At 36.4% G+C, this 10788-nt stretch overlaps 1 pseudogene; it reads right to left on the bottom strand.

Moving 5' to 3' along the window:
• Positions 1-1344: 1344 nt before the first annotated feature.
• Positions 1345-4858, bottom strand: LOC128123999 (glyceraldehyde-3-phosphate dehydrogenase-like; annotated as a pseudogene).
• Between the last annotated feature and the right edge of the window lie 5930 nt (positions 4859-10788).

Here is a 10788-nt window from a genome sequence, read left to right as displayed (position 1 = left end):
GATGAAAACTCCGAAGAAATTTGGAACAGGAACATGATAATGTAAGATGTTAAAGGTGATATATTCCAGCCAGCAGTTTACTGAATGACATCACCTCTTAAATTTATGAATAAGACAAGCATATCCTCCATCCCTCTTTTCTTCATCATTGTGCTTGAAACCTTAGTAAAAGTAATATATCAAGAGAATGAAAAAGAACCATTTACATTTTATCTTTTAAATATATTAGAACTATGTACTTAAAAAAACAGAAACATCTCACAGAGTATCAGAAATTCAAGATGGGAACAATTTTACAACTTCATGTTTAGTTTGTGTTAGGACTTGGTATTATAGTTTTAGGAATGAATGTATACATGCAGATATAGTGTTGGATGATTTGGGTGATGTAGAAAATAAGTATGAAAATGCAACAGAAGACATTAGAGCAGGCACAGACCAAAGGATGGAGAAATTCTTGATATTCCTAAATCTCTTTGGTGGACAGCCATGAGTATATTCAGAATTATTTGTTCATGTACAATAATTGATGTTTGTTGGCAGGACATCAAAATGAAGACAAAAAACAGTTTTGATGAGCAGCAGGAAGCACTTAGGTGCACAGCATGACAATAGGAGGTTCATCTCATCTGAGATTATTGCTCAGCAGTGAAAGGAGGTCATCATCCCTCCAAGTAAATGCTTTTCTCTGATTGCATTCCCATCATAGGTAGAAACACCAAGCATTACGAACTGGCATTCTAAGGCTTTATTATTAAACAATAAATTGATCATTGGTCTAGTCAACACCCTTCATTGCCAACTGAAGTTAAACGTCTGTTTTCTTGGTTTCAGAGGGTTTTGTTGCTTTTTTTTGTTTTTGGAAAAAGAATTTGAGAGTAGATAGGGAGCAGGAGAGGATCTGGAAGGACTTGGGGTGAGATATCAACTATATTTAATTTAATAATAATAATAAATAATTAAATATATTTAAATTAAAAATTGTTTTTAAATAAAAAATATTAAGAAGGAAGTGACAAGTTTATATTGTATTATCTGTAATGCCCTGTAATAGTCTTTGATGCTCAACAGTTTATATTTTTTTTCCTAATGATGTATGTAGGTATAGTTCATTTTTTAAATTACTCTGTGTTTTATTGAATGAATATTAAATTTATGTATCCATTTTCTTTGTTCCTGGATAATTAGGCTTATTCAACTGTCCATAATTATTTACAATATAAAAACAAACACTAAACTTTTTATGGGTGTAGTTAACTTTATTGATGATATTCCAGAGAGTAGGGATCCCTAAACCCCTCCCTTTGTTCTGGGGTTCTGGGATAGAAACTGTGAGGGAGATGATCAGTGTTGGGGGTTGTGTTGGTACAGGGACCCTTCCCAGTCCAAGACCTTTCTTGCTCTTGTGTTCTTGCTGGGGTAGGTGGTCCAGTGCACTTCCACCGAGGAGGCCAGGTAGACCATGAGGTCCACTGCCCTGTTACTGTAGTTGTATTCATTATCATACGAGAAGTGACCTTTACAAAGTTGACATTGAGAGCACCTCAGTATCATAGATTGAAGAGTAGGTATCACTGTTATAGTTGCAGGAGACAACCTGGTTCCTAGTGCAGCCTACGATGTCCTTAACAAGCCCTTGGATGCCTGCATCACCATCTTCTTGATGTCATCATATGCTTGGCATATTTTTCTCAGATGACATGTCAGAGCCAGGTCAGACACATTGTGGATAGGAAGACAAAATGGCATGCAAGTGATCTTCTGATTGAGTTCCAGGATGACCTTTCCCACACCCTTGTCAGCACCAGTGGATGCAGGGATTATGTTCTGGACCATCACACCACAGCTTCCCAGAAGGACCAATCACAGTTTTTCTGGGTGACAGTGATATCATGGACTGTCATCATGAGTCCTTCCCCAATGTCAAAATTGTCTTGGATGATGTTGGTCAGAGGGACTAAGCAGTTGATGCTGCAGGAACCAATGCTGACAACCTTGAGTGAATTGTCATACTTCTTATAATCCACATCCATCACAAACAAGAAGGCATCAGCAGAATGGGCAGAGATGATGACCCTTTGGGTCACACCTTTCAAGTGGACTCCAGGCCTCTCTATTGGTGAAGACACCAGTAAACTTCACAACATACTCTCTATCAGCATCATTCCATCCAATGTGGGCAGGCTCTTGCTCCTGGAAGATGGGGAAAGCCTTCCCATTGATGACAAGCTTCCAGTTCTCAGTCTTGACTGTGTATATATGATAGTTTCTAAAGCTATATATGTACCTAGAGTTTTCCTGCTGGCCCACAGTCAGGACAAATCTCTCTCACTCCCAGTCCCACAGCCGCTCAGACCCAACCAAGTAAACACAGAGACTTATATTGCTTACAAACTGTATGGCCGTGGCAGGCTAACTTGCTAACTGTTCTTACAGCTTAAATTAATCCATTTCTATAAATCTATAACTTGCCCTGTGGCTCATGGCTTACTGGCATCTTCACATGCTGTTTGTCATGGTGGTGGCTGGCAGTGTCTCTGACTCAGCCTTCCACTTCCCAGAATTCTCCTCCTTGTCCCACCTATACTTCCTCCTGCCTGACTACTGGCCAATCAGTGTTTTATTTACTAACCAATCAGAGCAACACATTTACCATACAGAACATCCCACAGCATATATATGAATATTTTTAACTCTCCTAAGAATTATCAAATTGAATAGCTAAAAAGTAATTACTACAACTATCACAGTAACACTAGCTACTTACATTACCACCTGTATATGTGGTGATATTTTATTTGTGCTCTAACAAATAAAGCTTGCCCTAGGGATCAGAGGAAAAAGTTAGCCACTATATTTAACATAGAAGTTAGGCAGTGGTAGCACATGCCTATAATCTTAGCATTTGGGAGGCAGAGATTCATCAGGATCTCTGTGAGTTCAAAGCCAGAATGAGAAAAGAGCCAGCCTTGGTGGCACACACCTTTAATTCCAACTATAATTAACCATAGAGATCTGCAGGGTCGGTACAGACAGGAAGTGGCAGAGCTGATCAGAAAGAGAAAGTTATGTAGCTGGGTGAAGAGGGGAAGTAAGATGGCAAGGCACAGAAAGTTATACAGGCATGAGTATACAGGAAGTAGATCTCTCTTGGACTGAAGATTTCCTAGCAGTAAGAGCTTGTGGCTGTGGCTTATTCTATTCTTTTGAACTCTCAGCTTTTATCGCAATATCTGGCTCCAGGTTTTTTATTATAAGACCTTTTGCAATTCCTGTTACACGTATATTTTGAGATCCCATTATCTTCTTATGTCTGTGTAGATAAATATTTTCCATTTAATTTTTGTTAAACTGATGAGAGTTAAATAGTATCTGCAATACATACTTTTCATTTGAACATTAACAATAACAGAAATAGAATCTCTGAATTATATTCTCTGGATACTACCACATCGAACCTCACCAACTAATTACTTGTATCATTAATATCTCTGAATACAAACTTATGTTTTTGTTGACCTGTCAATGTGAATTGATCGTAAGATTTTCCTGAGGAAAGGCAGAATTCCACATATGGAACACATTCTTGTTCTTCACTCTCTTTAATGAACTCTGCTCTTTATGTTCTTATATTGTAAATTCTCACATCATGTATTCAGTCTCATTTTCTATGATTTCCCTCTTTGTTCTTAAAGTTACAATTATTTTCTGCTTCTTCTAATTTTTTAAAATGTGATTTCAGTTAAAAAAGAACAAGGGCATCATATTTAGGGAGTTGTAGGTAGAATACTATGATTTGAATGTCAGTAAGCTCTCTCCTTCTTTAGGGCTCATGTGATTGATGTTTTCTCTTCAGGGTGGAGGGCTTTAGAAAATTTTGTTTGAGTTTTAACAGGTAAAGCTTAGAAGATGGTCCTCAGTATATTGGGGTATGGTCTCAAATGTTGGGTTGGAAAGATGTCTCAGTGTTGAAAGTGTATACTCTCTTGCAAAGACCTTGGTTCTTTTCTAAATCTGTAAAGCAATGCACAACAACCTGTAACTCAATCTTGAGGGTAATCTAATGCCCTCTTCTCTGCTTTGCAGGTGCATTGATTCACTTACACAAGCCCCCACATTTTTAATTGATCTTTTTAAAAAGAAGATATACAGATGTAAAATATGTATGAGAAAGTATTTATGATATCCATTAAAAGCTAAAATTAAAAAGGAACACAATGAGATGCTAGAATATAGAATATATATTAGAGTATAATATAAAATATAAAAACAACTTTCCACTAGAATATAAAAACACTGATGGCACCAACTTCTACAAAGGAGGAGAAGCAGCATTGCTCATATACTGTGGATGATAAAAAAAATAAACTATTTAGGAACTTATTAAGCCATGCAAAATTTCCTAAAAGCACAAAAAAAGGCTTATCAGAAAATAATTGTGTCTTTGGCTTTTGAAAATTCTATTTTACAATGCAAAAGGTTAATTAGGCTTTGAAAGGCAAGATCAGCACCTATAGAGGATTGTATCCAAATTACAGTCAACATTGAATCTTATAATCATGATGATGCTTGAGCAGGACAGCTGTTTTCCAAAGGCTTGAAGTAAAATAAAGATGACTGATATTTTAATTGTGCCAAACAAGGTCATATAGAAAGGGAGTGTAGACAGGGCTTTCCTAGAAAAACATTTCTTTTAATCCAAAAAGAAGGTCCTTGTCTTCTGGACTATGCAGAAGGTGCTGCAAAGGCTGACATTGCAATGCAGATAAACAAGGGACAGACAAGGTAACCCTTTACCATCAGGAAATATCTTGGGATAGTCTCTTGCAGGCCCCCATGTCAAATTTGGTTCAGTCATTTCCTGTCACCATGGGGGAAACTCCTCACCACAGCAATTAAAGGGCCTAACGCCTATTGTAGAAAATCATACTGCTCTAGATGATAGAACAACTTTAGAAGATTAAAAAAAAATTCAAGAGAAACCATAACACAAATATTTTCACAAACTTCTATAAATGATCATTGACCAAAGTTAAAAATATGACTTTGTACAGGAGAAATAAAGCTATAGATACCATCAAAATTGATAGACTATATTTGAACATGAGAGACCCCTTGATTAGAAGAGTTGATAGTTCCTCAAATAGTGTGACCATTCAATCTAAAATAACTTGTAAGACTAACAAATGCTTTTTATTTTATCAGATATAACTTGCCAAAGGGATACTCCCCATTGTTAGAGTTGGGGCAGTGCAGTGATATTTTGTTTGTGCTGAAATGTGATATTATTTATATGTTAATAAATAAAGTTTGCCTTGAGATCAGAGGTCAAATAGTCAACCATAAACAGAAGTCAGGCAGTGGTAGTACATGCCCTTAATCCGATCACATGGCAGGCAGAGTCTATGGGTGTTCAAGGACACAGACAATCATGATAAAACATGCCTTTATTTCTAGTACCAACCATAGAGACGTGAAGGTCTGTATAGATAGGCAGTGATGAGAAAGCGATATAGCTGGGCTTAGAGCTAATCAGAAGGCAGAACAGGAAGGCAATAAAAGTACAGGTTAGACAGGAAGAGTCTCTCTCTGTGGAAGCTACTGCATAGTGGTAAGCTAAGGCTAGAAATGGCTATTTGTTATTTCTGTGATCTCTTTGGCTATTACCCCTGTATTTGGCTCTGTGGTTCTTATTTAGTAAGACTATTTAGAAGTTCATCTACATTTGGTGCCTATGTGGCAAGAATTCATTAAAAAAAACCATTGGTGTCCAGAGTTTACATGTCCCAGATGCCCGGCTGATGTTACAAGCAGTCAGGTTCCATGCAGCCAGATCTGCACTTGAGTGTAGTGTAGTTTTCTCCAATCCTGCCTGGGCCCACAGCCACTCAGACCCAAATAAACACAAAGATGCTTATATTAATTAAAACTGTTTGGCTTAATGGCTCAGGCATCTTGCTAGCTAGATCTTACACTTAAGTTAACCATAATTCTTATTTATGTTTAGCCACATGGCTTGGTACCTCTTCTCAGTTCTGCTTTTACATCTTGCTTCAAATTCAGACAGAAGGATTTAAGGGTGAAATTATTTCAGGATTGGATTATGAGGTTACAGTGAGACAGCTTGTTTTCAAGCAATCAAACTTAATTTATCTGGTAACCATACAGCAACTTCCTGATCAAGGGCATGTACAAACTAATTGGACTCCAGTTGAAATGTTAGATTTGAGGAGATTTAAGGAAGCTATAGTATCCTATGGCACACATTTTCCATTTGTAAACAAATGTTAAACTTGTGGTCAACTTTAATAGGATTATTCCTCAAGACTAGAAAGAATTAGTAATGGCTGTCCTAGAACCTGGAGCACAATTGCAGTGGTGCACTTGGTATAGAGACAAGGCTAAGACAATACAAAATCAATGTAGAGCTAGAGGTGTGGAAATTTCCCAGGATCAGCTTCTTGGAGAAGGTCAATATGCTGGAATACAAAGACAATGTTTATATGATAACCAAACCTTAATTCTATGTCACATGGCAGCCATGAATGCATGGGACAAAATTGAAGAAGCAGGGAAGAAAATTGAATCATTCACAAAAGTTATATGGGACCTGAAAGAAATCTTCATGAATTTCTTATACAGGCTGTCTTCAGCAGTAAATAGAATGGTACCAGATTCAGAAGCTAGACAGATAATAATTGAATCATGGCCTTTGAGAACATTAATGCAGCATACAAAGAAATAATCAGGCAAGATCTGTACCCTTGAAGGACTGAATCTGGGACACAATTAATGTAGTCTCATGGCCATGATGATTTGTGGATAGGAGAAGCAATTTCAAAAGGTTTGAGGAATGTCAGATATTTTGGGTGTGGAAAGGAAGGTCATTTGAAAAAGGAATGTAAACAGGGCATTCCTAGAAAGAATTTTTATTCCAGGAACGACAACAGCAGAATGCCCCTCCCTTTTGGAGTATGCAAAAGTTGGAGTAAAGGTAAACATTGGACCAATGAATGTAGATCAACAAGGGACAGACAAGGTAATCCTTTGCCTCTATCCTCAGGAAACTCCCAGAGGGGCCTCATGTAGCCTCCCATAACAAATCCGGTTCAGACCTTTCCTGCTATCATAGAACAAACCCCTACTCAGAGCAATTAAATAACCAAATGCCTGTTGGAATAAACCAGGCTGCTTCAGGTGATAGAACAGCTGAGGTAGAGAGAACAGAAACTTCAGGAGAATCCCTAAAGAAATTTTTTTGGCAAACTTCTATAAATGAACAAAGACCAAAATTAAAAATACAAATAAAAGACTTTCTCTTGGAAGGTTTATTATATACAGGTGTGTATGTTACAATAATTGCACCAGAATTTAGGCATCCAAATTGGCCTTTTCAGGAGGTAAATGTTCAGCTATTAGGGACTGGAACATTATCTCAAGTGAAACAGAGTGCAACGTGGCTTGAATGTATAGGTCCAAAAGGACAGAGAGGAAAATTAAAGCCATGTGTGGCTAACATAGCTATGAATGTATGGGACTATGACCTATTACAACAATGGAATACTCAGATTAACATTCCTCTGACCTCAGAAACATATAGAAAACTAACACATGGTTCTGAGAGAAATATTAGAAGGTATTATTCTAACAAGTGGTCACCAGCCATCCAGATTGTACAAGAACAGGGCACAACAATGGATGATCTTTCAAAGATACCAACAGCTCTACCTTTGAAATGGTTATCAGACAAGCATGTATGGGTTCAGCAATGGCCTTTAACAACAGAGAAAATGCAGGCTTTAGAAGAGTTGGTATAAGAGCAGTTAAATGCTCAGCATATTGAAGAATCAACCAGCCCTCGGAATTCTCCTGTATTTGTTATTAAAAAGAAATCAGGTAAATAGAGAATGGTAACAGACCTAAGAGCAATTAACAAAGTAATTCAGCCAATGGACTCTCTACAATCTGGAATTCCTTTACCTACTCTGTTACCTAAAGGATGGCCTCTTATTGTTATCGATTTGAAAGACTGTTTCATTTCAATCCCTTACAAGAAAAAGACAGAGAAAGATTTTCCTTCATGATGCCTACTTATAATAATTCTCAACCAGTTAAGAGAAATCAATGGAGGATTCTTCCACAGGGAATGTTGAATAGCCCAACCCTGTGCCAATATTTTGTACAACAGCCATTGGAAGTGATATGTAAAACATTTCCTAAGTCTATAATTTATCATTATATGGATGACATTTTACTAGCTGACTCAAATGCATGTACTTTAGAAAGAATGTTTGAAGAAGTAAAGAAAATTTTGCCTTGTTGGGGATTATAAATTGCCCTTGAAAAGATACAAAGAGGACATTCTAATAATTATTTAGGATAAAAAACAGGTCTACAAAAAATTAGACCCCAAAAGGTGCAAATTAGGAGAGATTGATTATGGACTCTTAATGACTTTCAAAGATTATTCAGAGACATTTTTCATCTACGAACTATTGCTGGGGTGAAAATGATGAACTGAGTAATTTATTCAAAACCTTAAAAGGTGATAAGGACTTAAAAAGTCAAAGAGAATTATCACCTGAAGCTGAGAAAGAATTGGCCTTAGTAGAAAAGAAAGTACAGGAAGGCATGTGGATAGTGTCGATCCAAAGCTCAATTGCATTTTGGTTATTTGACCCTCTAGGCATTCGCCTACAGGAATTTTAATGCAGAGAGAAGATATTATATTGGAATGGATACTTCTACCAAATAAACAAAGTAAAAAATTAAAAATTTATATGGAAAAGATCTCTAATTTTATTTTAAAAGGAAAATTGAGACTTTTTCAATTAGCAGAAATAGGTCCAGCAGAAAAAGTAGAACTTTTAACTAAGGATGACATTAACAAATTATGGGGAGAAAGTGAACCTTGGCAAAGAGTGTGCAGTAATTTTTTTTGTGAGAGAATAATGACAAATATCCCAAAAGCTATAGAATTCAACTTATAAAGAGAGCTGAATGGACTCTGCCTCACATTGTATGGAAACATCATGGGCATTACTGCACTAATTAAAACTGACAATGCTCCATCATATGTCTCTGGTAAAATGAAACTGTTTTTTGCTTATTACAAGATAAAGCATATTACAGGTATTTTACACAATCCTACAGGCCAAGCAGTTATAGAAAGATCAAACAGAACACTAAAGGATATGCTTAATAAACAGAAAGGGGTAACAAAATCCCCCAGAAATAGAATACATAATGCTCTATTAACTTTGAATTTTCTCAGTGCTAATGAGAAAGGAACAACAGCTGCAGAGAGACATTGGATAATAGAAAAAAGTACAGAATTAAACCAGTCTATATACTTTAAAGATGTGCTGACCTCGGAATGGAAACCAGGATATGTGTTACCTTGGGGATTAGGTTTTGCTTTTGTTTCTACAGGAGAAGATAAGCTGTGGATACCATCAAAAGGGGTCTTTGCTCTGGAGGAGATTGGAATGGGGGGTGAGCTGGGGGGAAGGAAGGGGGGTGGGAGGGGGAGGACAAGGGAATCCATGGCTGATATGTAAAATTAAATTAAATTATAAAATAAAATTAAAAAAGAAAAAACTGATAAAGTTTCGATTTAACCAAGAGAGACCTCTTAATTAGAAGAGGTGATAGTTCATCAACCAGCATGACCATCCATTTTAAACTAATTTATACCACTAACAAATGTTTTTCATTTAATCAGATATAACTTGCCAAAAAGGAACCTCCCCAAAGTTAGGACTGGGGAAGGGTTTTTGTTTTTGTCTTCCAGGAGAATGAAGGCTAAAGAATCTTAAGAACACTGGTGAATGAGACATCTGAAGAAAGAGGACAAATCTTCTAGAAAAAATTTCCCAAGAAAAGGAGTAAATTGTCCTATCTATAAAATTTCATAAGTCTTCCTAAATATTTATTTCTACTCTTCTCTAAAACACTTAACACAAGTGGTCTTTTTGTAGACTCAGTTCAATTAAAAATTAAAGCTGGTTTGGAGTTGATGAATGGTTCTCTCCTTCTTTAAATCCAAGCATGTTGTTAAAATGAAAATGCAAAATCTCTGTATCATTCCAGAAGAAAGAGCCATCTTCTGGTATGGGACAGAAGAAAACAAAAATATTATTCTATTGCTAATAATCTCAATTCTTTAATTCTATTTTCATTCTTTAATCTTTTCTTAACAATATATATATATATATATATATTAAACTTTTGTTATGATATTAATGGTCATATAGAGTAATAACTAATTCTAGAAAAAAGGCTTCAATTAGTTGCCTATACATATTTTTGTGTTTGAGTCTCTATCAGTTTTCTGCAGGGAATCACAATCACATCTAACCTTGAATTTGAAGTCTCCAGAAAGATGATGGGGTCCCACAACAATGATTCCACATGGACAATAGTAATACCAGTAAGCTGATAAACATCACCTACAGATCAGCTTTGGACAAACTGCTCAGAACAATTTCAAGAGGGCTAGTTGAGATGATCCAGGTTCACAGACTACTTGAACAAGGACTTGAGATAAGCTCAGAGCTTTGGGATTATGCAGATACTGGACAACAAGTGATATAGCTACCTTTCCTAAAACTTAACAATTAACCCCAATTTTTTCTTTTCAGAATAAAGATGTCTTCACTCACAACCAGCAGGAAGGAATTTTAAGAACCCGATGCCCACATTCCCAAAAAGATGGTGTAAGGTGAGTAGTTTTTGGTCTTTCAGTGGACTTAGGGTCTGGGATAATTTTTATTGTTTAGGAGGGTT

Source organism: Peromyscus californicus, unplaced genomic scaffold (assembly GCF_007827085.1).
Source record: "Peromyscus californicus insignis strain IS unplaced genomic scaffold, ASM782708v3 Scaffold_4__1_contigs__length_199733344, whole genome shotgun sequence".
NCBI classification, from domain to species: domain Eukaryota; kingdom Metazoa; phylum Chordata; class Mammalia; order Rodentia; family Cricetidae; genus Peromyscus; species Peromyscus californicus.
This window is presented reverse-complemented; position numbering and strand designations above follow the sequence as displayed.